Here is a 25,601-nt window from a genome sequence, read left to right on the forward strand (position 1 = left end):
TTGAAAATTTAAATCAGTTTTTTTTTTTTTTTTTTATTATTTCAGAACTTTTTTCACTGAATCTTGTTAAATTAACTAAGTAACTAATATTTTGTTATATGGATTTTATGTTGTGTTTATTTTTTTTTTATGTATAGATATTTTGCTATTTTTATTTTGATTATAAATAAATCCGCATGCATTTACACTGCTGGTGCCAACAGCGAACTTGTGCAACACTACACCAGGAGTGGGTAGAAAATGTGACCAAACCTCCCATAACAGTTTCAATTTCAGACTTTGGAATTAAATTTATTTAAATTTTTTAATAACATGACAAGAAAATATCAAAAAACGAAAATACAAACAAGAAAATAGAATCTTTCAAGAAGAATGGGTAGAAAATTTTGCTTCTACTGACAATAACGGAAAGTTGTGTCTTATTTGTAAAGTTACAATTGCAAACTACAAAGTAAGCAATTTACGTTGACATTACGAAGTAAGTCATCCCCACTTTTCAACTCAATATCCACTCAATTCAAAACTGCGAACAGAGAAACTTAAGTCCTTGCAATCTGGTCTTCATAAGCAACAAGGACTCTTGTCTTCTTTTAGTCGCGAAGATGGCAGAGCAAACGAAGCTAGTTTTTTGATAGCTTGGAATATTGCTCGTGCCAAACATCCATATGGAGAAGGAGAATTTATTAAAAGAAACTTGGAAGAAGTGGTTAAAGTTTGGGATCCAGATAATACAAAACTGCATAAATTGATCGCACAGGTTCCTATGTCACGCCGTACAACTGAGCGTCGTATTGGTGCAATTAGTAAAAATGTTGAAAATAGTTTGATGTGTGATTTGAAAAATTGTACAGCATTTAGTTTAGTTCTCGACAAGTCTATAGACATTCAGGATGTCCCACAATTGGCCGTTTTTGTCCGCTATGTATCTGCAGACGTAAATGTGAAGGAAGAAATATCAGACCTAGTAGCTCTCATCGAAACAACTCACGGTATCGATTTTAGAAATGCATTTGATGAAGTAATGAACAGGTTTGAATTGCCTCGTGATAAACTTGTAAGTGTTGCGACTGACGGAGCGCCTCTTCACTGCATAATTCACCACGAGCATCTCATTGCGAACTACTTCAAATACGAAAATGTGTGGAAGATTATTTTGCAGATTGTGAATTTAATTAGAACAAATGCCAAAACACATCGTTGATTTAAGAACTTTTTAGAAGAGTTGCGAGTGAATGACGAAACAGATGAATTGCCCAGTGATTTATCCCTATGGTGTGTAAGATGGCTGTCAACTTACAATGTTTTGAGCCAACTTACAAGGTTTTTTGTAATAACTGAGGAAAGTAGAAGAGAAAATTGCAAAAGTTAAATGGAAGAAAGGCACCTCGGGGTGCATGGGAGCTATCAAATTATATTAAAGTAGGCAGCAAAGGAAGGAAGCAGGCCATTAGCCATAATTATGAGAGTGTCCTTAGATTCAGAAGTTCCTGTGGACTGGAGATGTGCAAATTTATCCTCAATTCACACAGGGACACAAGTAATTATAGATCTGTTAGTTTAACTTCTGTTCCAGGGAACTTAACTGAGTCACTGGTTAAAGAAGTAACGCAGGACCATCTAGACAGGAATGCTGTTATACTTCACTCACAGCATGGATTTGTCAAGAGGCAATCTTGTCTGACCAATTTGATTGAATACAGTGATATGATGTAATAAAAAAGGAAATGGATGCAAAAATAATTTTGATATTATATACTTGGATTTCAGGAAAGCTTTTGGATACTGTTGCACATAATGGTACTGTTCGACGAAACTTGCCGCTATTGTTGTAGTATATTAGATCTATATGGAAAGTGTAACATATAGATCAAAACTTGACAGTGTAAGGTACAACGTAAAACTAGATAGCATAATATGTAGCACTGTATTAGGAATCTTTTAGCTTAGTATAGTATTGTCAATTAATTAAATTTATAAATCTTGTTAATTTTCATTGTTAATTAAATTGTATTTAAACAGAAATCATGCCCCAGACTAGAGCAGCAAAGCAAAGTGCACAAAGTAGCAGGAGTGCTGTGGCTTAGGGGGAGAACCAAAGGGGACAATTCTCCAACACATCACAGTATAAAAAAATGTGCAAAATGTGAAATGTCTGCAGACCTTTCAGGAACAGGACATTATCTAGCCAAGGAGAATGGCTGTGTGTGTGCTGGGTGCAGAGAAATTAGGTGCCAACTCAGCGTTCTGACGGGCATCTACGAGAGTTTGAGGTTTAGGGTACATAATCTTAAACAAATTAAAATGGAGGGCCCATCAAGCTCTCAGCTGCCTAACTCAATGCCAGAGCTCACTCTTGTGCATCGGGCAACACAGTGGCAATCTTCAAGGTGGAATGTGGTGGTCCTACAGGAGCTAGTTATTGTCGGTGACTTAATTGTCAGGGAAACGGGAAATATATTGTGCAAAAAGGATAGGTGGAATAGGACCGGGTATGTCTGCCAGAGGCAAAAGTTGATGACATAGAGTAGATATCTTTTAAGGGCACAAGTTACTGTTGTACACATTGGCACTAACAACATTAAGTGTAGGAGATCTGCGGACTTACTTATCAAGTACAGGTCCATGTTGAAAAATAGTCACGAGTTAAGAGTTAAATTTGACCCCCTTCCCATCGTTTCTCTGCAATTCTGCTGAGAAATGAAGGGAAGGGGGGGTACATGATGAGAGCCTTGTCAATCAAATACAGCTCTAGAGAGATTGTGCAAGGCTCATGGTTTAGAATTTTTCTCAGCGTGGTCTGTGCTTGTTGACAGGAGAGACTGCTTCTATAGGGATGGGATACACTTAAATACAAAGGGTGCAAGAATATTTGCTAATACTATCGATACAAAGTTAGGTGGGTCGGAAAACTGCTAGCTTGCAGAGATTCACAGACTAATAGATTAACAGTAGCAGTGTGATTCTCACACTGCTACTGCTGCTCACTGCTAGTGAGCAGCAGCCTGGAAAGCAAGTTGCTGAGGATTTCAGGAACTGCTGGGAATCATCGTGGAACAAGTAAATACATGGGCTGTGTTAGGTTAACTAAGAGTAAGAACAGGTGCATGTACACCAATGCTAAGAGTATAGTAAATAAACTTGATGAATTTGAAGTGCTGGTCAAGACATCAAAGGCAGATATTGTTGGGATATCAGAGATGTGGTGTCACACAGATATAAGGAATGCAGAATTGGAATCTGGGGAGTACAATGTGTACAGAAAATGGGTTAGTTGGTTGTTAGGAATTTTATGGTGCATCAGCATCCAAAGCTATTGTGCACCGTACAGAAAGTATAGATAGGATAGGAAGGGTTATGCTGTTAGTTAAGAAACATAAAATTTAAGGCAGTGCATCCAGTTGACATGGGTGGACAGTGCAATGCTGAGTCAGTCTGGTGTGAAATAAACACTGAGCAAGCAAAAATGAGGGTAGGAGTGTGTGTTATTACTGGAGAGGCCTTCATCCTGCAGTGGATTGAAAATGGCTGATGATGATGATAATAGCACAAATGACTCTGATGAGTACAATAAACAACTATACAGAGAAATAGAGTGGGCCAGTAAATCAGAGAGTCTTATAATGGGGGATTTTAACTTCCAAGGTACTGAGTGGAACTTGTAGATTGGTCATTCACACACTAGCAAGACTTTTGTGGATTTATTAGATGATTATTTTCTACAGCAGCATGTTAGAGAGGCAACCAGAGGAAGTAATACTCTTGATCTGATTATCAGCAGTGATTATTTGTGCATTAAGAATTTACATATAAAGGAACCACCAGGTGGCAGTGATCACAGTGTACTGATGTGGGATTTATTTAAAGATGTAACTACCAATCAGGGGTAAAGGGAAGGGTTTTTGCTTTTGTAAAGGTGACTGCAGTGGTCTCAAAGTTTTTTTTCAATTCTATACAGTGGGACCAACTGATGATGTTATCAATAGCAAATCATAAATGGGAAGTTCAAGGAATTAATCTTGGAAGCTACTAGGCTTTTCATAAAAATTAAGAAATACATGTAACCCTCGTATAAAATGGTAGTTGGGTTCCTATAAAATCTTGTGTTGCACGAAACTTGTTATATGGGACAAAGAACCGGTACAAAAGGGCGAGGGGGGGTTACGTTTCAAAAGCTAACAAAAATACACCATTTTTTTTATAACTATCAGAAAGTTAATTTTTATTAAAAATAGTAATAACTAAACAAATGTATTACAAACTGTGATACATATATTTCAGATAATGCACATTCATTTAAGTTTCCTCCTCTTAATTGCTATTAAACACAATCAAATGAAAACATTCTCTGTTTCAGAATATCTTCACCTTCTGAACTTTCTACTGCAGCATCTAGATTTTGTGTATCTTCTACTCTTATTAAAAAAAATCGGTAATCTGGGTTTGTTTGCTTTTGCTTGATAGATCTTTGTTAATTTCATGGTACGGAGCTAAGCATTTTTGAAGCCCCTTTTGAACTTTGTGCTCCTTTCAGTTGAAGGATCTGCATTGAAAAAATAATTGATAAAATAAGAAAAAATTGCAAGGCTAAGTTTATGCCTTCCCGTATGCTTTTTAGTGTAAAATTAGAAACTTCAGAATTCATCTGTGCTATCATCCTCTGAATTGATTTGGATTACCTTGATGCCATTTCCACCAAATCCACTTTGCTAGTCTCTTTTTCTACCAGAAATTCTTGAACATCTTCAGCAATATGTCATCAAAACCTACCTCTCTTACGGACCTAACAAGTTCTACTGTCACACCGATTCTGTTTTCTGCTGGTTCGACCATATTTCCTGAATGAACTGACTCTGGCCATACATTTTTCCAACACACATTTAATGTTGAAGATTTTACTTCTTTGGGTGATAAAGCTATGATTCTGATACTGTCCACAATTGAAATATGTTTCCGTGCCTCCATCACTTCAACAGCTTTGGATTCAATTTTTTCCAAAATCCATTGTAACGATTTCTGATGTATTGAGTTTTAAAGGTAGATATAATGCCTTGATCTAATGGCTGAATTAAAGAAGTTGTATTAGGTGGTAGGAATATTACTTCAACGTTTGGATGACTTATATCTTTCGGATGGCCTGGCACGTTATCCAATAGTAACAAAACTTTGAAATCTAGATTTTTCCCACTTTAAATAGCTTTCCACAGCTGGCACAAAACAATTTAGAAACCATTCTTTAAATAAATCAATAGATACCCAAAGCTTCTTTATTTGCTTTCCAATATACCGGTAATGCATAGAGGATCTATAAACTAGCATAGGTTTTATCATGTAATCTCCTTTCAGTCGAAGGATCTACATTGAAAAAATAATTGATAAAATACGAAAAAATTGCAAAAAAATAAGAAAAAAAATGTACATTACTGCACATAAGTAACGTTATACGAACTTTTGATGCCTTAAAACCTAATATAGTTTGCTTCTTTTTTGTTTTTTGAAATAAACATTCTGTTGAGCATTTTTTCCAACCAAAGACCTGTCTCATCAGCACTGAAAACTTGATGTGGTGTGTACCTGTGCTCTTCAATAATTTTTTGAAATTCATCTGTATACTTCTTGGCAGCTTCATTATCAGTCGATGCACTTTCCCCTTGAATTCTTATGTTATATAATGAGAAGCAGTTTTTAAATCACTCAAACCAACCTTTACTGACAACAAACCACGTTAACAAAAGATTCTCCATTTTCTTTTAAATGGTTATAACTTTGTAGTACTTTTTGTTTAATTACATTGCTGTCTAATGGGATCCAGTTCTAATTTTCTGTTCATTTTTCTTTATGATCCGGATTGTTGCTTTCCTTAAATCTAAGCTTTTTACAACTTATGATACCTTTTCCCCTTCTTACAAATCCAAAATTTGTATTTTTGATTCTAGCAAAATAAAGTTTCTTTTGGATGGTGCTTTTTTTTCTCTCTTTCCTTAGGCATAATTTAGGGCTGGAATTGAATTTACAACAAAGAAATTATTCCAATATGGTTCTTAAGAACAAAGTTTAGTAACACATACCTGGAAAAATTTATAAATAATCAAATAAAAACCAAAATAACCTTACAAAAACCTTAAAAGTCACAAACTGCAAATTTCAAAGTCACAATTTTTTTATGGTCTCAAACAAGCACAAGTTCAATAGCGCAGAACCTAACATGTGGATTTCCCAACAAAATAAAATAGGCGGATTTTCCAAAAATTTTTTTCAGCAGTAATTATTCATGCATTAAGAATCTGCAGATAAATGAACCATTAGGTGGCAGTGATCACAGTGTACTGATGTGGGATTTACTTAAAGATGTAACTACCATCAGGGGTAAAGGGAAGGGTTTTTCTTTTGTAAAGGTGACTAGAGAGATCTCAGAATGTTTTAAATTTCTATACACTGGGACCAACTGATGATGTTACTGATGATTTCATACCAACTAAGAAATACTGTTCAAGGTTCAGGCCTGAATGGATGTCAGATGAACTAATGAGACTTGTGGCAGAGAAGAAAAATTGTAGATATAAGCTAGTCTGCAATCAAGTCACAAAGGAGGTTAGGCAAGTGAAGGCAGATTACAAGAAATCTTTGGCAAAAAATTCAAAGAAAAATAGCAAAGAATTTTTTTTTAAATTCTAGAAAGAAGCAGATGAATCAGATTGGTCTACATGATAGTGATGGTTCGACTATTGAACCAGCTCGGGTAGCTGACAAACTGAATAAGCATTTTTCATCTACGTTCACACATGAGAAATTTGTAGGAAAAGGGAGACCAGAAGTTTATCAAACTCTAACAGAGAGCTAAATGATATGAAATAGCTAAGAGCAGAGTGGAGGAGAAATTGTTGAAGTTAAACACGAGGAAGACACCTGGCAGGGATAGAATCTATCCAGTCATATTAAAGAAGGCAGCAAAGGAAGTAAGCAAACCCTTAGCCAAAATTACGAGAGCATCCTTGGATTCAGAGGAGGTCCCCACAGACTGGAGATGTGCAAATATATTCCACAATGTATTCCGCAATGTATCCCAATTCACAAAGGAGAATCAAAAGGTGACACGAGTAATTACAGACTTGTTAGTTTAACTTCGGTTCCAGGAAAATAATGGAGTCACTGGTTAAAGAAGCATTACACAGGTCTGGAGGCATTTTAGGAAGGATGTAGAACTACTGGAACAAGTACAGAGAAGGGAGAGATTGGTGACGGAAACAAAGGGATGCTCACAAAGGAAAGCTTCATTTCTGAAAATTGCAGCTTCTGTAAACTAGGCACCTGTGAGGCGATCTGATTGATGTGTTTGAGCAATCTCAGTGCTGATGGGATCCTTCCTCTTGCTTAGACTACTCACATGAGGGAGCACAAATTCAAATTGAGGAAGAATGGTTGCAAAATAGATATGTGGAAGTTTGCATTTAGCCAGTGGATGGTTGATTGCTGGAACAAACATCCATCTATTTTTGTGAAAGTGGAAAATTTGAATAAATTCAAGGAAGAAGTTTTGGAGCAAATAGACATGTAAAATGGGAAGGGGTTTTTTTTTGGCCTGACACTGTATAAGTTTGCTTTCTTGCAAACTATGCCTCTACTAATGCTAACAAAATATGCAAAAAAAAAAAAAAAAAAAAAAAACACGGTATAGGGCAACCCAGAGTTTTCTACAATAATGTTGATATAAACTGACTGATTGAATATGCTTAATCATCTTTTTTGCATAATAAAAAAATATATATATTGCTTCAAGCTTTTTCATTGACAGATTTTTCACAATGCGTTAAAAAAATTGACACCAACATAAGTTTTGCAATCAAAAGCAAATTAAGTTGATCTTTCTTAGAATACTGCAAATTAAGTCGGAAGGACCAAACCAAAGTAAGGTTGGGTCCTTTCGAATGACATTGAAAGAACACAACATCCATTCAACTAATGGAAAATTGGGATAACCTGGTTATCCGTAGTGAAGTTCCTCCTTGTGCCTTACCCAATGTACTGCATTCAGTCCTTAGTTGCTGACTAGAGATCTAGTCATGATCTAGAGAATAATTAACAAATTATTCTCTAGATCATACCCTTCATTATTAATACAATCTGATTTGTGTACTGTGTACAAACTAAAACAAAACATAATTCAATACGCTATTTTTTTGTTTTTTTTAATGGAAACCCTAAACATGAAAGGTATCAAAACCTATAATACGTAGCACTGTACATGGGTTGAAGGAGATGGGGAGGAGTCGATACCAGAAATTTTGCTTTGGAGACCAAACATCAGTTTCACCACTTCAAAACTTCAATAAGAAAAGTGGTGGTATTGCACCAGTTGACATGAGTCATCTACCACCTAGCATTAGTATTAGATTATAGTATTGTATTATTAATGTTATTTTATATTAGTAGCAGTACTAGTTAGTAGTAGTATAGTAGTACTGTGGCTGACCGGGCTAGCCGGGTGGGTAAAGTGCCTGCCTGGCAACCCAAAGGTCGCGGGTTCGAATCCCGCCTCAGGCTTGGATCAAAGTACTGCAAAAAAACCTTGGGAGGTGCATTATGGCCACAGAAGCCTATGCGCCAACAACTACCAAAAAAAAAAAAAAAGTAGTACTGTGCATGGGTTGAAGATGGGAGGGGGATGCCAGAAACTTTTGCTCTGGAGACAAAACATTGTTACTGTCCCAAGAAGTTTTAAAATTTCATAAATTACATAAATTTGTGTTATTACAGACTACATATGAAATAACCCATTTTACATGAAAATATACCAAAAAAAACAAACATACTTCAAAACTGCATCCTGCCATTCAGAACTCGCAAATTTCTAAAAAATGTATTGCTTGTTGCACTATGTATGTGACATACAATACTGTACTGAACATGTTAATACAATAAGTGTGCTTATTGTTGTCATATACACATATTTAGCTGTTTTTCTTTTAAGATTTTTAGACATATTTCTGAAAATAAAAAAAATAACTGATGGTACATGTATTTTATATTATCAGGTTTGGAATTACATGAAAGATATATTACCTTAAGATTTAAAAATAAAAATAGAGAAACAGGGCAATCAGGATGATACAAAAGATGTTTCTTTCATTATGCAATGTAAATTTCCATACAGCATTCTACCATAAAGTGGATTGAGCTAAATCTGGATTAGTGCTAAGGTCTGGAGGAGGAAAAATAAAAAAAAAAGAAAAATCCTTGTGGGAGGGGTTCCACTTCAGATTAGTTTAAAACTTTGTCACATCACTGATTGAGATCCGAATCCACACCTTTCCAAATAACACGTAGCAAATGACAATCGCCATCCTACCTAGGATCTGCAACAATGAGCCTTTCAGTGATAACAATAACTGGGCCTTTTTTTTAACAAATGAAATGGAACTTATCGATATTTTATTCTTATATTTTTCAAAAAAAAAATATTTCCATTTAGACAAAGTAGTCCTTAACTTTAACACAGAGTAGTACCAAAAGTACTGAGACACTAAGCAAGAAGAAAAAAATTTACAGATCATATTTCAATATACATCATTTCACGAAATTCGATCTTAAGTAGCACAATTACAATAACATATATATATATATATATATATTTTTTTTTTTTTTTTTTTTTGTCTAACAGTCTATACTATTCAACAAAACCAACTGTTCATTAAATTCATATTTTTGTATGGATTTAATTATGTGATGTCCTATGAAAAAATCAGTTCTTTTTTTGTTCGTGTTCATGTTTTTAAATCAGAAGTGTCGCTGCCGCTTTGGTTGTGTGACTTTTTTTTTGGATTCTTTGTGACTTGTGAAATATCACCCCAAACAACAACCTGTTCTTGAAAATCAAATTTTCATGATTAAATCTGAAGTCAATCCCACAACATATAACAAAACATAAAAGAAAATAATGCATATAGTGAATACTTTTGAAATATCCAACGAAATTGACTATCAACAAGATATAATAATTTATTAACTAGTCACATATACAGGGTGTCTCAAAAATATTGGTACAAACGTTTAGGGGAGGTAGGTAACATCTAAAGGAATGTGAATCGCATAGGAACCCATAACCGGAGACGTCACGGGAAAGTAGTAGCAGAGGCACAAGAAGTAGAAATGACACAAGACAGTAATTAGTGGCAAACATTTATTTGACAAAATATTAACAATGGAGTACGAGATGGATGCATTTTATGATGTTACAACAGATGCTCGAAGGTTCCACCATGACACGCAATGCATGCGTGATACCGATGCAGCATGGATTGGTGGACACGGTCAAACACACCTGGAGTTTCTTCGACAGTAGCAGCAGCGCAGACGAGTCTCACCATGAGATCCATTTCCGTCTCCACAGGCGATTCATACACGATAGATTTGAGGGCTCCCCCCCCCCCCACAGAAAGAAATCAAGGCTTGATAAATCAGGTGAGCGTGGGGGCCTGGCAATGGGTCCACCATGGCCAATCCATCGACGCCCAAAACGCCTGTTCAAATGGTCACCAACACACCTTCCATAATGGGCAGGTGCCCCGTCATGTTGAAACCAAATGTTGCGTCTCACATTTGCTGGAACATCGTCAAGTAACCCTGGTAGAACTTGTTCAAGAAAGATCCGATATTTAGCGGGGTTCATGCGGGATGGTAACAGGTGTAGGCCGACTAAGCAGTCACCGACCATACCTGTCCACACATTTATTGCGAAGCAATGTTGTGCTGCATGGGAGGAGCACACCGTGTGGGCCCTCTGCTAATCCATACACTAGGTGCATGTCTGCCAGCTCACAGTTCATATATCAATGCATGCTCTTCGTGCAGCAACTACTGATTGAATGAGTAAACCAGAAATTTTCCCTCTCGCAAACTGATGAACAGCGACGTGTACCGACTTATGGTGATGTTTCTGGTTATGGGTTCCTATGCGATTCACATTCCTTTATATGTTACCTACCTCCCCTAAACGTTTGTACCAATATTTTTGAGACAACCTGTATATAAAGTAAGTCTTAAAGAACATCCACTTAATTCTAATATTCAAATAGTTCTGTTCATGAAGATCCTTTTTGTAATGTGTGTCCTTAGAGATCTATCCTGCAGGCCCTGTCTACCTTTTGTTACTGCAGTAGCTGCATCTATGCAGTTTGCTAATACCTCTCCAAAGAGAATAATCATTGTAATCGGGCAGTTGTCATTTGATGCTTAATACAAAAGAGATAATTGATGCAAATCCTTCTCTGCATATTCTAACAACAATAAACAGGATGTCATAACTCTAGAACTCTTTCTTAAACTATTTTGTATTTATCAAACACCTATACTTAACTTTCTTAAATTTATTCATAATTCCCAAATTCTTTCAGAACTTCACCAAGCTTCCCCCCTAAATTGGTTAAATTCTTAATTTTAAGGAATGTATCCAAGAACTTGTTGCTATCAACCTGGTAGCACAAATTGTATAAACTGTAACATTCAACTCAACTGTTTGCTCCATATTTTCTACCATGAAATTTGACATTTCATAAATATGTTCATATATTTGTAAATAGTGATTAAGTTTATATTTAAATAGCACCTTTGTTTTCTTTAGATTTTGTGGTAAAGTATGCTCTTTACCATCTTCGATGTGTATTTGATTCTAATCACAAGTGAATGTTATGAAATCTCATGGACAACAACATAATTTATGTCATTATCTTGTAGAATTTGTGTTGAACACCTGTTCATACCTTGGACTGATTGGACGTTAATTGCTGGACTGGACATTTATTAACTTTAATGGTTTTAATTCTCCCTTTTTATTTTTTTTTAAATATGTAATAATTTCTTTTATATAATTATTTGTATAATTCTGAACATTTTTGTATAATTTTGTATATTTTGCATCTGTATAATTCCGTAAATTTTCTGTATAATTACTTTTGTCACAAACAGTTTGTATAACTATTTGTTTAAGGTTGTATAATTTTCTGTGTAATTCCTTTTCTTGCAAACAGTTGAGTGGTTAACTATTTCAGGTTATCTATCTCTAAATGTTCTCCTATTTTTAAAGAAAATCTAACTCTAAACAAAATTTCCTTCAAACTGAATTCTTAATTTAACCTGAAATGGTTTCTTTTATGTTCACTTTTGTTTTTCTATCTAAATATGTACATCCTCTGTTACCAAAGCAAAACACGGCAGAGTTGAACTGATGTTCTGGGTGATGCCATTCTTCAGCCACATATACTATATACTACTATAACTCACTAGAACATTTTCTTTTGTCTACAGAACTAAGAATAAACTAACATAATGCCTATCCTGCATGGTATTATTTCAGAGGTTAAGAATTATGTAGTTTTACGTTCTGGGGGAAACTAACTTTATTAGAAACAAAACTGATGCAATTCAATCTTTATCTGAAATATAATTCCAAATACATTTTTTAAAGACAGTAAAGTGTTTAAGCTAAAAAGCAGGACTAACCCTTAACCTGTTTTTATTTTATGAAGTACCCTTTCAAATAAAGGTAGAAATCATCAGGCGTCAGAGGCATTCAATGCCATTAACTTTTTGCATACCAAAATTCCATAAATGGAGATATTTCAAAGCTAGGCTTGCAACATCAACTGTTACTTTTGTCTACTGAGTTTTTTTACCTGGTGAATTCCCATACCTTGCACTTCATTTATTCACAAAGGAAATTCACATCATGGCAGAAAAAGACTGCAACTACTTTCTTATAGACTATTCACATATGATACACATACTTGTATATTTTTTGAAGTATAATTAGGCCCATGGGAATCAGATTAGTAAGTCAAATTGGTGCTCTTTCGAGTATTTTAGTACTACTACTACACAGAAAAATCAGGAAAAATTATGAAATTGTCTCTCTTGATTCTTTTAATAACTGTCATTATTATAGTAAAACAGTTAAATATACAGATGACAAAAATGAAAACTGAAAAATGTGTTTTCTGAATGGAAACAATGACTGATGCCACTATTGTATTTTAAGCTGATAAACAATAAATGAATGAAGAAAATATAACACTTATCTTAATTTTCACACAAAATAAGAAGATAAGTCTAATATTAAAAATAGCAAGGGCTTTTTTTTTTTTTTTTTTAACTAGCTCACCACCACTAGGGAGCTATTTAAGTAGCTCAATACACATAACAAAAATAAGTTCAATAAATTCAGAAGGTACAAAAAAATTAATAGTCACCAATGCATATATGGGTGTACAGATTCACCATATATAAACAGGGTGTTTCACAACGTAACGTACTCAGGATCAATTCAGGACCTGAAAACAATGAATACAGTTCATATAAACATACAGTATATCTGATTCTGAACAATAACAGTGCTATGGCTATTTTGAAATTTAAAAAATCTGTAACTCAGATTTTCCATGGAAGAAATAATAAAAATAAATTAGAATAAGAAAACATGTTCCTATTATGAATAAAACTGTGCTTGTTAACAGGAAAGGTTGCTTCTACAGGGATGAGATACACTTAAATAGAAAGGGTGCAAGGACATTTGCTGTGCTTCAAGGCAATGTTAGGTAGGTCAGAAAACTGCTAGCTTGGGGGGGAGGGGAATCAAGACTTTTTTTTTTTTTTTATGAAAACCCCAAACACGAAAGGTATCAAAACCTATAGTACTTAGTACCGTGCATGGGTTGAAGGAGAAAGGGGGAGGGGGATGCCGGAAACTTTGCTCTAGAGACTAAACATGGGTTTTACCACTTCAAGCCTCCAATAAGCAAAGTGGTGGTATTTCAACGGTTGATGAAAGTCATCTACCACCTCTAACTAATAGATTAACAGCAGTGGCAGACAGAGGTGAAAGTGATTCTTGCACTGCTTATATTGGAATGGGCAGCAGCCTAGAAAGCAAGTTGCTGGAGATTTCATGAACTTCTGGGAATCATCGTGGAACAAAAATAACTAAGAGTAAGAACAGGTACATGTATACCTGCATGTACATGCAATACTAGGAGTATAGTAAATAAATTTGATGAATTTGAACTGCTGGTGAAGACATGAAAGGCAGATATTATTGGGATATCAGAGATGTAGTGTCCACGGGTGTAAGGAATGCAGAATTTGAATTTGGGGATACAATGTGTACAGAAAGGAGACAGGATAGGAAGGATTTTGGTTTAGTTTGGGTTTACTAGCACAACAGCAACCTAGGCTAAAATGTGCCAACCACGATAAATGAGTAAACATATTAAAAGTAGAAAAACAAAGGTTAAAATATTACAGTTACCAGGTCACTATATCAGAAAATGGTTTTTGTATAAAAATATGTATAAAAGCAGTCAACAAGGTACAAACGATATATAAAATGTAATAAAAGTATATGTTAACAAAAGAGCATATGTTAAAAAGATGCAAATAACTTTATCGGTTTTAAATAGTTAAAAACAGGTGATACACGATCATTGTCAGAGAGTACCTGACTGAGTGTATAGGCTTGGTCAGATGGTTAAAAGTGGTTTGATTGATCGATTTGGATTTTATTGGCACATTAGCATCTAAGGCTATAATGCGCCAAGACCAGGGTTAAAAGTGGTAAACGATATATGTCGTTCAGGTTTAAAACATGGACATTCAGATAAAATGCATCTAATAGTTAAAATGGTGTCACAGTACTCACATATAGGAGGGTCGTCAGCCCTCAGCAGAAAAGAGTGCATCAGACGACTATGTCCTATGTGGAGGCGAGCTAGAACAACTTCCTCTCAATGACTCCTACCCAGACTACAGGCTTGATTTGATACAACTTGTTTGTGGACTGTCCATGCCATAATTGTTGCCAATGGGTGTGTAATGCATTTCTTATCACAGGATAGGAAGGAAGGAAGGAGGGAAGGATTAGTTAAGATGTAATTTAAGGGATGTTAGTTAAGAAACACATTTCATGTGTTTCTTAACCAGGCCTAATGACTCCGATGTGTACAATGAACAACTGTACAGAGAAATAGAATGGGACAGTAAATCAGATTGTCTTATAATGGGGGATTTTAACATCCCAGATATTAACTGGAATTGTGGGTTAGTCATTCGCACACACTAGCAAGACTTTTGTGGATTCAATGGATGATTGTTTTCTACAGTAGCATGTTCGAGAGGCAACCAGAGGGAGTAATACTGTTGATCTCATTATCAGCAGTGATTATTCTTAGTGATTAATCTGCAGATAAAGGAACCATTTGGTGGCAGTGATCACAGTGTACTTTGCTTTGCTATTTGGTTTTTAGGAGCATTAGCAACTAAGGCCATATTGCTCCGGGATATGCGGTGGTCATTTCCTGACTTTTCCACATCTTCCGTATTTGGTGGTGATGGGCTTGAATCCCGGTCTAATCAAGAAGCGTGTGCTGTGCACTGCTGCTCCTTCCCACCTGGCTACAGAGGCACCTTCACAGTGTACTGATGTGTGATATACTTAAAGATGTAACTACCATCAAGGGTAAAGGGAAGAATTTATGCTTTAGTAAAGGTGACCACAGTGGTCTCAGACAGTTTTTAAATTCTATACAGTGGGACCAACAGAATGTTACCAACAGCAAATTCTAAATGAGCACTCAAGGAGTTAACCTTGGAAGCTACTAGGCTTTTCATACCAACTAAAAAATACTGTTCAAGGTTTAGGTGGATGTCAGATGAACTAATGAGACTCATAGCAGAGAAGAGAAGTGCATGAGATGCATATAGATTATCAGGTGATTCCAGAAGCCTATGGTATATATAAATTACCCTGTAATCAAGTTACAAAGGAAGTTAGACAAGCTAAGGCAGATTAAGAGAAGACTTTATCAAAAGATGCAAAGAAAAATAGCACAGACTTCTTTACTTATGTAAACTCTAGAAGGAGGTGGATGAATCAGATTAGTCCATTTGAAATCGATGGTTTGTCTGTTGATGATCTTGCTCAGGTAGTGACAAACTGAATGAGTATTTTTCATCTACATTCACACATGGGGAATTCTGTAGGGAGGGGAATGTCAAAAGTTTATCAAACTCTAGCAGGGACTAAAGGATTTTGTAATAACTGAGAGAAAAGTGGAAGAGAAATTGGTGAAATTAAATATAAGAAAGGCACCTGGGGTGAATGAGATCTTTTTAGTTATAGATCTTTTTAGTTATATTAAAGGAGGCAGCAAAAGAAGTAGGGAAACCCTTAGCCATAATTATGAGAGTATCCTTGAATTCAGGGAGGTCCTCCACAAACTGGAGATGTGCATATTTAACCCCTATTCACAAAGGGGATTCAAAAGTTGATACAAGTAATTACAGACCTGTTAGTTTAACTTCTGTTCCAAGCAAAATTATGGAGTCACTGGTTAAAGAAGCATTGCAAGATCATCTAGACAAGATTGTAGTTAGTTCAGACACAGCATGGGTTTGTTAAGGGGAAGCCTTGTCTGACCAATTTTATTGGATACTACGATGTGGTCTAAAACTGGATACTACAAATGAACTGGATGCAAAAAATAATATTTCTATCATATAACTTAGGGAGAGAGAGAGAGAGAGACCCCCAGGATTTGGTGTTGGGTCCCTTGTTGTTTTCTATATTTATCAATAATATTGATGAAGGTATATCAAGCTTAATGTCCAAGTTTGCAGATAATACAAAGGTTGGCAGGGTTATTAATAACAGTAATGACAGCACATTACAACAGGATCTAAAAAAAGTTGGGTATATGGGCTGAGAGGAGGCAACTGAAGTTTAACATTGACAAATGCAAAGTACTACATATGAGTAGTAGTTTATTTGTTTGGGGATTTATTAGCAGCATTGGTAACTATGGCCAGAGTGCGCCATGGATAATAATAACCCCAGAGTTGTCTACCAACTGTGTAGTACTACACTCAGGGTAGTGGAGAATGAAAAGGACCTGGGAGTAATTGTGCAGTGAGATAAGAAGTTTTCTGAGCAGTGCAGATAAGCTGCAAAAGCACCTCATGGGGTCTTGTCAATGATATACAAGAATTTTCTAGCAGGGATGAGGAGGTGATTATCTGCTTGTATAAGGCAATGGTCTGGCCACGCCTTGAGTACTGCAAACATGTCTGGAGGCCTCATTTTAGGAAGGATGTAGAGCTATTGGAACAAGTACAGAGAAGTGCAACGAGATTGGTGAGGGAAACAAAGGGTTGCTCTTACCAAGAATCCAGTCTGCAAATTGCAACATCTGGAGACTAGGCGCCTGAGAGGTGATCTGATTGAGGTGTATAAGACCTTGAATGATTTGAGCAAGCTCAATGCTGATGGGATTCTTCCTCTTGCTCAGACTGAGTACCAGAGTGGGCATAAATTCAAACTGAGGAAAGACAGTTGTAAAATAGATGTGCAGAAATTTGCCTTTAGCCAGCAGCTGGTTGATTGTTGGAACAAACTTCCATCAGTTGTTGTGGAAGTTGATAGCTTAAATAAATTCAAACAAGAACTGGACAAACCTTTGGAGCAAATGCATGGGGGAAATGGGAAGTGTTTTTTTTTTTTTTTTACCAATGCTGTATAAGCTTGCTTTATTGCATCAAATGCTTCTGCTAAAACATTTTCTAGGTACTTTGTCTGCTGATTATTTATTATTTTTATAATTTCATTATAATTTATAACATTATAAACTCCATAGCTATTATTTAAAATTCAAACAGCACCAGCTCCATAACCAAAATCAGTTTTCAGGTCTTGAACTAATCCTGAAAATATGGCTCACACATTACGAAATATCCTGTATAATATCTCTAAATAATGGGCTGCACAGCTTGGAAACTAGGCACCTTAGAGGAGATTTGATTAAAGTGTTTAATGCTCTGAGAGGTAAAAGTAGAATGAATGAGGACGAAATTTTCAAGGCTATAAATGATTCTAGAACTAGGGACCATAAATTCAAGTTATGGGTGCGGGAAGTTTAGACTGGACTGCAGGAAGTTTTATTTTAGCTAGTGAGTTATAAATTACTGGAATAAGTTACTGACATGGGTGGTTGAGGCTGACAGGTTGGGAAAATTCAGTGGTCAGCTGGATAGTTACTTATGGGAGGACAGAAATCCATAGATTGTCTATTTCGTTTTCTCTAATTATTTATTTATTTTTTATTATTTCATTTTATTATTATTATTTTACTCTTTTTTTTTTTTTTGGCTGGTGCAGCATAAGCCTTAGGCTTTCTTGCACCATATGGGCCATTACTAATACTGATAATGAAACTCAACAGAAATGCATTTCTGCACATGTTTTCAATGTCTTCAACCATACTAAAATTAAAATAGAAGAATAGGCATTTAAAAATATCAGTTGAGTTAAGTAATATAATTTTGAATGGAATAATTATAATATTCCAAATATTAAATTATTTAAATAATTTAAATATTAATCAACAAGCTAAGTTAAAATATATAAAACTAAAGTAAGACATATAATAATATATGAAAGATAAATTATGTTGCATGTGTTATTATTAGTAACACAAATATTGCAAAAAAAAAAAAAAAAAAAGAAAGAAAAGAAACTGCAGAAATGAAAACATTACTGGAAATAATAAAAAATTAAAATCAAGATAATTAGAAAACAATGTAGAATACCACCTATTAACAAATGGATATATAACAAGAAAAAAAAAAAGAAAAAAAAAAAAAGAATTGGAAAACCTAATAGGATCGAAAATAATTGGTAGATAAAAATATTACAAAATAGGAAACCGAAGGCAGAGGGAGCCCATAGGCAAACAAAGCAAAGTCCAACAAACAGAATGATTGATGGAAAAACAAGGTTTTGTGGATGTTCATTTAATTTTTTTTTTTTCCCTGTGACATTTCCGTTGATTTGAGGCATATTCTGTTTTACATTTCACTTATTCTAATGAAATGTAGTAAAACGCACTGTTACATGCAAGGCAGAGCATTTTGTCTCTAAAGTAAGATAAGACACATAAAAATAAGACACATTTTATACATATAAAATGAAACACTGAATACTCAATGTTTTCATGTTTAACATATGATACCTGAAAAGCAATAGCCTCCTCACCTCGTGGATTGGCTTTGCCCATTTTATGTTTTTTATTGGGGGGGGGGGAAGGCTTTAGAAATAGTAGTTGATGCAGAGGAGCCTCGTCAAAGATACTATATCTTTCCTCTATTGAAGGTGGAAAGATGTAGTGTTTGATAGCATTAATATATAATAAAGTTAAAAAAGCACTGCTTTACTAAAAAGCTAACTATTATATACAAGGTGTTTTATAACATGTAGGCCAGTGTTCTCCCCGGGACCTATCGAATGGGCACAGCGCCCGGCGAATTTAACTGACTGCCTGGCTAAAATTTAAGCGATTCTCACAGTACTGTATGGTACTGCTCACTGATCTCGATCAATATTAATTCGAACATACCATGTGATCAAGATCAATGCGACAGGAGCATATAATGTTAAATTATGCATTTAATTTTTGCTCAGGATCACTTAAGTCACATTTATAAATAACGGAAAATTTTATAATATTGTGAAGTATTACACTTCCCCACCCAGCTGGCAAAATTTTCTGGGGAGAACACTGTAGGATATAGTTTCAGAAATTATTTTGCACCTGAAAACACAAATTTTGTATAAATATGTGTCTGATTGTGAACAGTAACAACCCTAAAAAAATGGCTATGGAGTTTTATTGGTAAAAAATAAATAATATATATAAAATCATTTATTGCCATCCATTAAAGTAAGGGCATTACACCCCGATACAACCAATCTAGAGGGAGTTTATATAAATTAAAGGCTAATAATAATATATGAAACAGGTAAATGTGGCTTTAACAAAGGAATAAAATAAAAATGTAACAGCTTAATGAGATAGTCTGCAAACGTTAACAGTTTGATATATGTGAATCTAAAATACTACTTCTGTACACCTTATCATGAATCCAGGCATCAGAGTCAAGATCGAAGAAAGTCACTAGCTTGACTGAGTTGCTGATAAATGAAGAATCAAATCTACATACATGATAAGCATACACATTACCTAATAAAATGTTTATTCATACTAGGTACATGTTTTCTTATTTTATTAATTTTTTTTATTTTTACTATTAAAAATTCCAAGCCATTTTTTCAAAATTCAAACAGTCACAGCTCTGTAACCATTCAGAATGGGATATGTTTATATAAACTTTTTTGTTTTCCGTTCTTGAATCAATCCTGAATTATGAACATGTTATGAAACACCCTGTATACAAATACAGTATCCAATTTATAAATTTCCATTTTATGGCCATTCAATTTATGAACTTAGCCTTATGAACTTTTCAATAGCATCACCTCTTGAAAGTAAAATAGATATGAATGAAATATTCATATCTATTTTAGTCTTTTAGTTTTTATACTCCATTTAACATAGTATAGCTATGGTAGGATTTGCATCCTTGTTATACAGCACAGGTAAAGAGAGATGTGAAGTCTTATGAAAAGTTATTGGGCTGCCAAATTATACATCTACCACAACAATTTGCTTAACATTGCATTACTAACAAGTAACACTTCTTTAAAAAGAGAAGAATAATATTATTCATTAATATTCAGCATCACACCCCCTGAATGGTCTGGTGCTTGTTGATACTTCATCAGAGGCATTATATAACAAAATTATATTTCAAGTACATTATATGACAAACCAGTAATGGTATAAACTCAAGACTTGTGAGATTATAATATCACTGGTTTGTCATATCATGAGAGATGGCAAAAGGCATCTCTTGTTTTGTTACAATTAGCTCTTCCATGTTACAACTTTATATCTTGTTACTGTTGACACATTTTGGCATACGTCATCTTTTGTCATATCAGGAGTGGCCAATGCATGCATGCCTCCCAATGTAAAAAAAACATGCAAAAAATTAGAGGTTTTTTTAATGAAAACCCCAAACATGAAAAGTAATAGAACCTACAGTACTTAGTACTATGTATGGCTAAAGGGTGGGAAGACTGAAGATATTTGTTAATATTAGATGAATTTCTGTAGATTGTAATTTCCAGAAAATATAAAGAGGAAGGGTGTTCCAAAAAGAAGCTGAAGGGAGACAAATGAGAAAGAAGAAAAGTTTGTTCTGTGAGTTTGAACTTGGAAAACTAAATGGACACCCACTAGGTGAGGCATGTGTTCAGACTGGTTTTGAAGAGAGTGGGCAAAATTACAAAATAATTGCCCTACAAGAATAATTGCCGATTTAGTGGAACACTGCCCATGGAAGTATGCAAAGGTATGCAACAAAATCAGAACATCTAGGAGATGGAGAGACTTTGTAAGAGATGGGACTTAAATTAACCTGACTGCTCTCTTCTGAATGGGGCTAGAAACCTAAGAGAGGTTTTAGGGACACCACTCCAGATGTGAGAACAATTTTCAATTGTAGGGCAGGTTTGAAATTTGTACAGAGTTTAGAAGAAAAGTAACACCGAGAGAGAAAGAGAAAAACCTAGTTTTTTTTTTTTTTAAGATGCAGAGGAAGCAATATTAGTGACATGCTTCTGCCAAAATAGATTAAAAGTCAGGGAAATCCCTAATGGAGATATGTGACCTTGTCCAGAAATCTGAATGCCATACAAGATGGGTATAGAAGCACTAGATTCTTGTTTTTTTTTTGTTTTTTTTTGCAAGATATAAGAGAGGACTGGGTTTTAGATAGATTGAAATTAAGTTATCTTTACCCACTGGAGAATTATCTGAATATCAGCATTTTAGGAATTGGTGAGAGATAATTGAGAAGTTGAGGCCAGCTGTGCAGGGCAAGGTTTCTCAAATTGGAGAGTAAATGCAATGGTCATCAGCAAAACTAAAGATAGGATTTCCAATCAGCAAAAGGTCATTAATACACAAGAGTAAAAGAGTGGGAGAAAGAACTGAATCATGAAACACCCATCTACCATCACCCACAGAGTGTTTAGAGAGAAAATTGGATACCCAATAGCAAAAAATCAGTCAGCAATCCATAACATAAGAGCTTGTTTAGATCTTTATGACAAACATAAGGTGTGTTTGTTTTAATTGTGGTCTCCAGGGTTCCCCTATTTGCCAATATGACAAACATAATCAAAAGATTTTGAAATATCATGTGCAACTGCTTGAGTTTCAAGAAATTTTTCCATTGAATTTGTCCATTCCTTTTCCAAATCAGTGGTTGACACTGACAAAATCCATACTGGCAATAACTGATCAGATGGATGGTTTCAAAATAGTTTGGGAGTTGGCAGTTAATGAATTTCTCCATTACTTTGGAAACAGTAGAGATAAGCGCAGTGAGACAATAACTGGCTGAATGGAAGGGATTTGTCACCCTTTTTAAGAACTGGCTAAATCTGAGCATATTTCCAAAAAGAATTTTAAAAAAAAGTGGAATATGAAAGTATATAAAGGCAACATACAACAACAGAGAGCACAGGTTTTGAGAACAAGCAGAGAAATGCCTTAATGCTTGGAACTTTCTTGGCATCAAGATTGTTCAAAGTTCTTCTGACATGTTTTTGACAAAAAACCACAAGAGGCATTTAGGGAAGTGAACTAGGAATGGTAGGAGGTGGTTTACCAAGAACATAAATACAAGAGTTAGAAGAAAAATAAAATGCTAGTTTAACAAAACACTCGGGTTTTAACAAATGTAGGAGTATGGATTGACAGACCAGAATGCAAAATGGGGACAAAAATCCCCATTTTGCATTCTGGTCTGTTGCCAATAGCTTTAGTAACAGAACAGAATGCTCGACTATCATTTGGACAAGGAAAAATTTACTATTAGTCTGTTCAAAATCTAATTTATATTGATTACTAACTATTGCTTTGCAGTTATTGCAAGCATTATTGTAAGCAGCAAATATAAGAACAGGACAGAAGGGTTGGAGGGGTGATGCTGTTAAGAAACAAATAAAATCTAAGGAAGTGAATCCAGCTAACATAGGTGGAGAGTGCACTGCTTATGTCACATCAGTTTGATGTGACATAAGCAGTGGGAGAACAAAGTTGAGAGTAGGAGAGTGTTACAGACCTAATCACTCCAACGAACAACTGTACAGAGAAATACAGTGGGCCAGTATGTCCGATTGTCTTATAATGGAGGATTTTAACTACCCAGACACAGACTGCAACTTTTGGATTAGTCACTGACACAGTAGCAAGATTTTGTGGATTTATTGGATGATTGTTTTATACAGTGGCATGTTTGAGAGGCAACCATTCTGAAGGGGTAATACTCGTGATCTGATTATTATTATTATTATTATTATTATTAGCAGCAATATGGTACAAGGAAGCCTGAGGCTTATGCTGCACCAGCCAAAAAAAAAAAAAAAAATTCTCGAGTTACCCTATGTGTGTGTGTGTGTGTGTGTGTGTGTGTGTGTGTGTGTGAGAGAGAGAGAGAGAGAGAGAGAGAGAAAGGCATCACCAAAAAAGAGAAGAATGATGATATCCAGCTCAGGACCCTGGGTTTGCCAAACCCATACTCACCAGATGTGAGCCCCCGGTGTGATTATTTGGGAATTAAGAATTTACATATAAAGGAACCACTAGGTGGCAGTGATCACAGTATACTGATGTGGGATAGATGTAACTACCATCAGGGGTAAAGGGAAGGGTTATTGCTTTCATAAAGGTGACTACAGTGGTCTCAGAGATTTTTTAAATTCTATACAGTGGGCCCAACTGATGATGTTACCAACAGCAAATTCTAAATGGGAAGAATTCAGGGAATTAATCTTGGAAGCTACTACGCTTTTCATACCAACTAAGAAATACTGTTTGAGGGTTAGGCCTAAATGGTAGTCAGATAAACTAATGAGACTCGTAGCAGAGAAGAAAAATGCATGGGATGCATATGAATTATCAAGAGACAAAGATGCCTATGGTAGATATAATAGTCTGTAATCAAGTCACAAAGGACATTAGGCACGCAAAGGCAGATTACGAGAAATATTTTTTGCAAAAGATGCAAAGAAAAACAGTAAAGTAAAGACTTCTTTACTTATGTAAACACTAGAAGGAAGGGGATGAATCAGATTGGTCCACTTGACATCAACGGTTCGATTGTTCATAAACCTGCTGAGGTAGCTGACAAACTGAATAAGTATTTTGCATCTACATTCACACATGAGGAAGTCTGTAGGGAAGTGGAGACCAGAAGCTTATCAAACTCTGGAAGGTAGCTAAATTATTTTATAATAACTGACAGCAAAGAGGAGGAGAAATTGTTGAAGTTGAACATAAAAAAGCCACCTGGGGTGGATGGGATCTATCCAGTTATATTGAAGAAAGCAGCAAGGAAAGTAAGCAAACCCTTAGCCATAATTACGGAAGCTTCCTTGGAAAGTAAGGAAAAGTAAGGGAAAGTAAGCAAACCCTTAGCCATAATTACGGAAGCTTCCTTGGACTCAGGGGAGGTCCCTATGAACTGGAGATGTGCAAATGTGTCCCCAATTCACAAAGGGGATCAAAGGGTGACAAGTACAGACCTGTTAGTCTAATTTCTGTTCCAGGGAAAATAATGTAGTCACTGGTTAAGGAAGCAATGCAGGATCATCTAGACAAGACTGCGGTTATTGTTCAGACACAGCATGAGTTTGTTAAGGGTAAGTCTTGTCTGACAAATTTCATCGGATACTATGATGTGGTCACAAAGGAACTGGATGCAAAGAGCAACTTACCTTACAGAAAACAACAATGGGCCCAACACCGAACCCTGGGGAACTCCACTAATAACATTAGTCCATGAAGACTATTGTACAAATCAGAGCAGTATGGCATTAAGGGCAAGTTACTGCAATGGATAAAAGAATGGTTGAGTGGGGGAAGACAGATAATGATAATCAATGTACACTGCTCTTAGTGAACTAATATTATTAATGGAGTTCCCCAGGGTTCGGTGTTGGGCCCATTGTTGTTTTCTATATTTATCAATGATATTGATGAAGTTATATCAGGGTTAATGTCTTAAGTTTGCAGACGATACAAAGGTTAGCAGGGCTGTTAATGACAGTAATTATAGCACATTACTGCAACAGAATCTGCAAAAGTTGAGCAGATGGGCTGACAGGTGGCAACTGAAGTTCAACATTGACAAATGTAACGTACTGCACATGGGTAGCATTAGCCCCAGGTAATGTATCTACTGGGTGGTACTACACTCAGGGTAGTGAAGAATGAAAAGGACCCGGGGGTAATTGTGCAGTCAGATATGAAGTTTTCTGAGTAGTGCAGACAGGCTGTAAGAGTAGCTCATGGTGTCTTATCAGTGATATACAGGAATTTTGCTAGCAGGGATAAGGAGGTATTGTCCCCTTGTATAACGCAATGTGTCAGGTCACACCATGAGTACTGCATACAGGTCTGGAGGCCTCATTTTAGGAAAGATGTAGAGCTGCTGGAATGAGTATAGAGAAGGGCAATGAGATTGGCGAGTGGAACAAAGGCTTGCAGTCATCAAGAAAGGCTTAAGTTCTGCAAATTGCAGCGTCCTGAGACTAGACGAAGTTCTGCAAATTGCAGCGTCCTGGCCTATAGCACACTCCTGAGAGTAGGAGTGTG

At 35.6% G+C, this 25,601-nt stretch overlaps 1 protein-coding gene across 3 annotated transcripts in view; it reads right to left on the reverse strand.

Moving 5' to 3' along the window:
• LOC150084725 (protein numb-like) overlaps positions 1–25,601 on the reverse strand; it is a 107,495-nt gene that overhangs the window by 74,379 nt on the left and 7,515 nt on the right. For 2 of the 3 annotated variants that reach the window (XM_090375466.1, XM_090375464.1), the window contains exon 2: positions 13,239–13,319. The exons of the other annotated variant lie outside the window; for it this stretch is intronic. The gene's annotated coding sequence lies outside the window, so the exon portion shown is untranslated. The remainder of the gene's footprint in view (positions 1–13,238; positions 13,320–25,601) is intronic. 3 annotated transcript variants of the gene reach the window in all.

The sequence above is a fragment of the Mastigoproctus giganteus genome, chromosome 6 (assembly GCF_048544385.1).
Source record: "Mastigoproctus giganteus isolate SK-2022 chromosome 6, ASM4854438v1, whole genome shotgun sequence".
Taxonomy (NCBI): Eukaryota; Metazoa; Arthropoda; class Arachnida; order Uropygi; family Thelyphonidae; genus Mastigoproctus; species Mastigoproctus giganteus.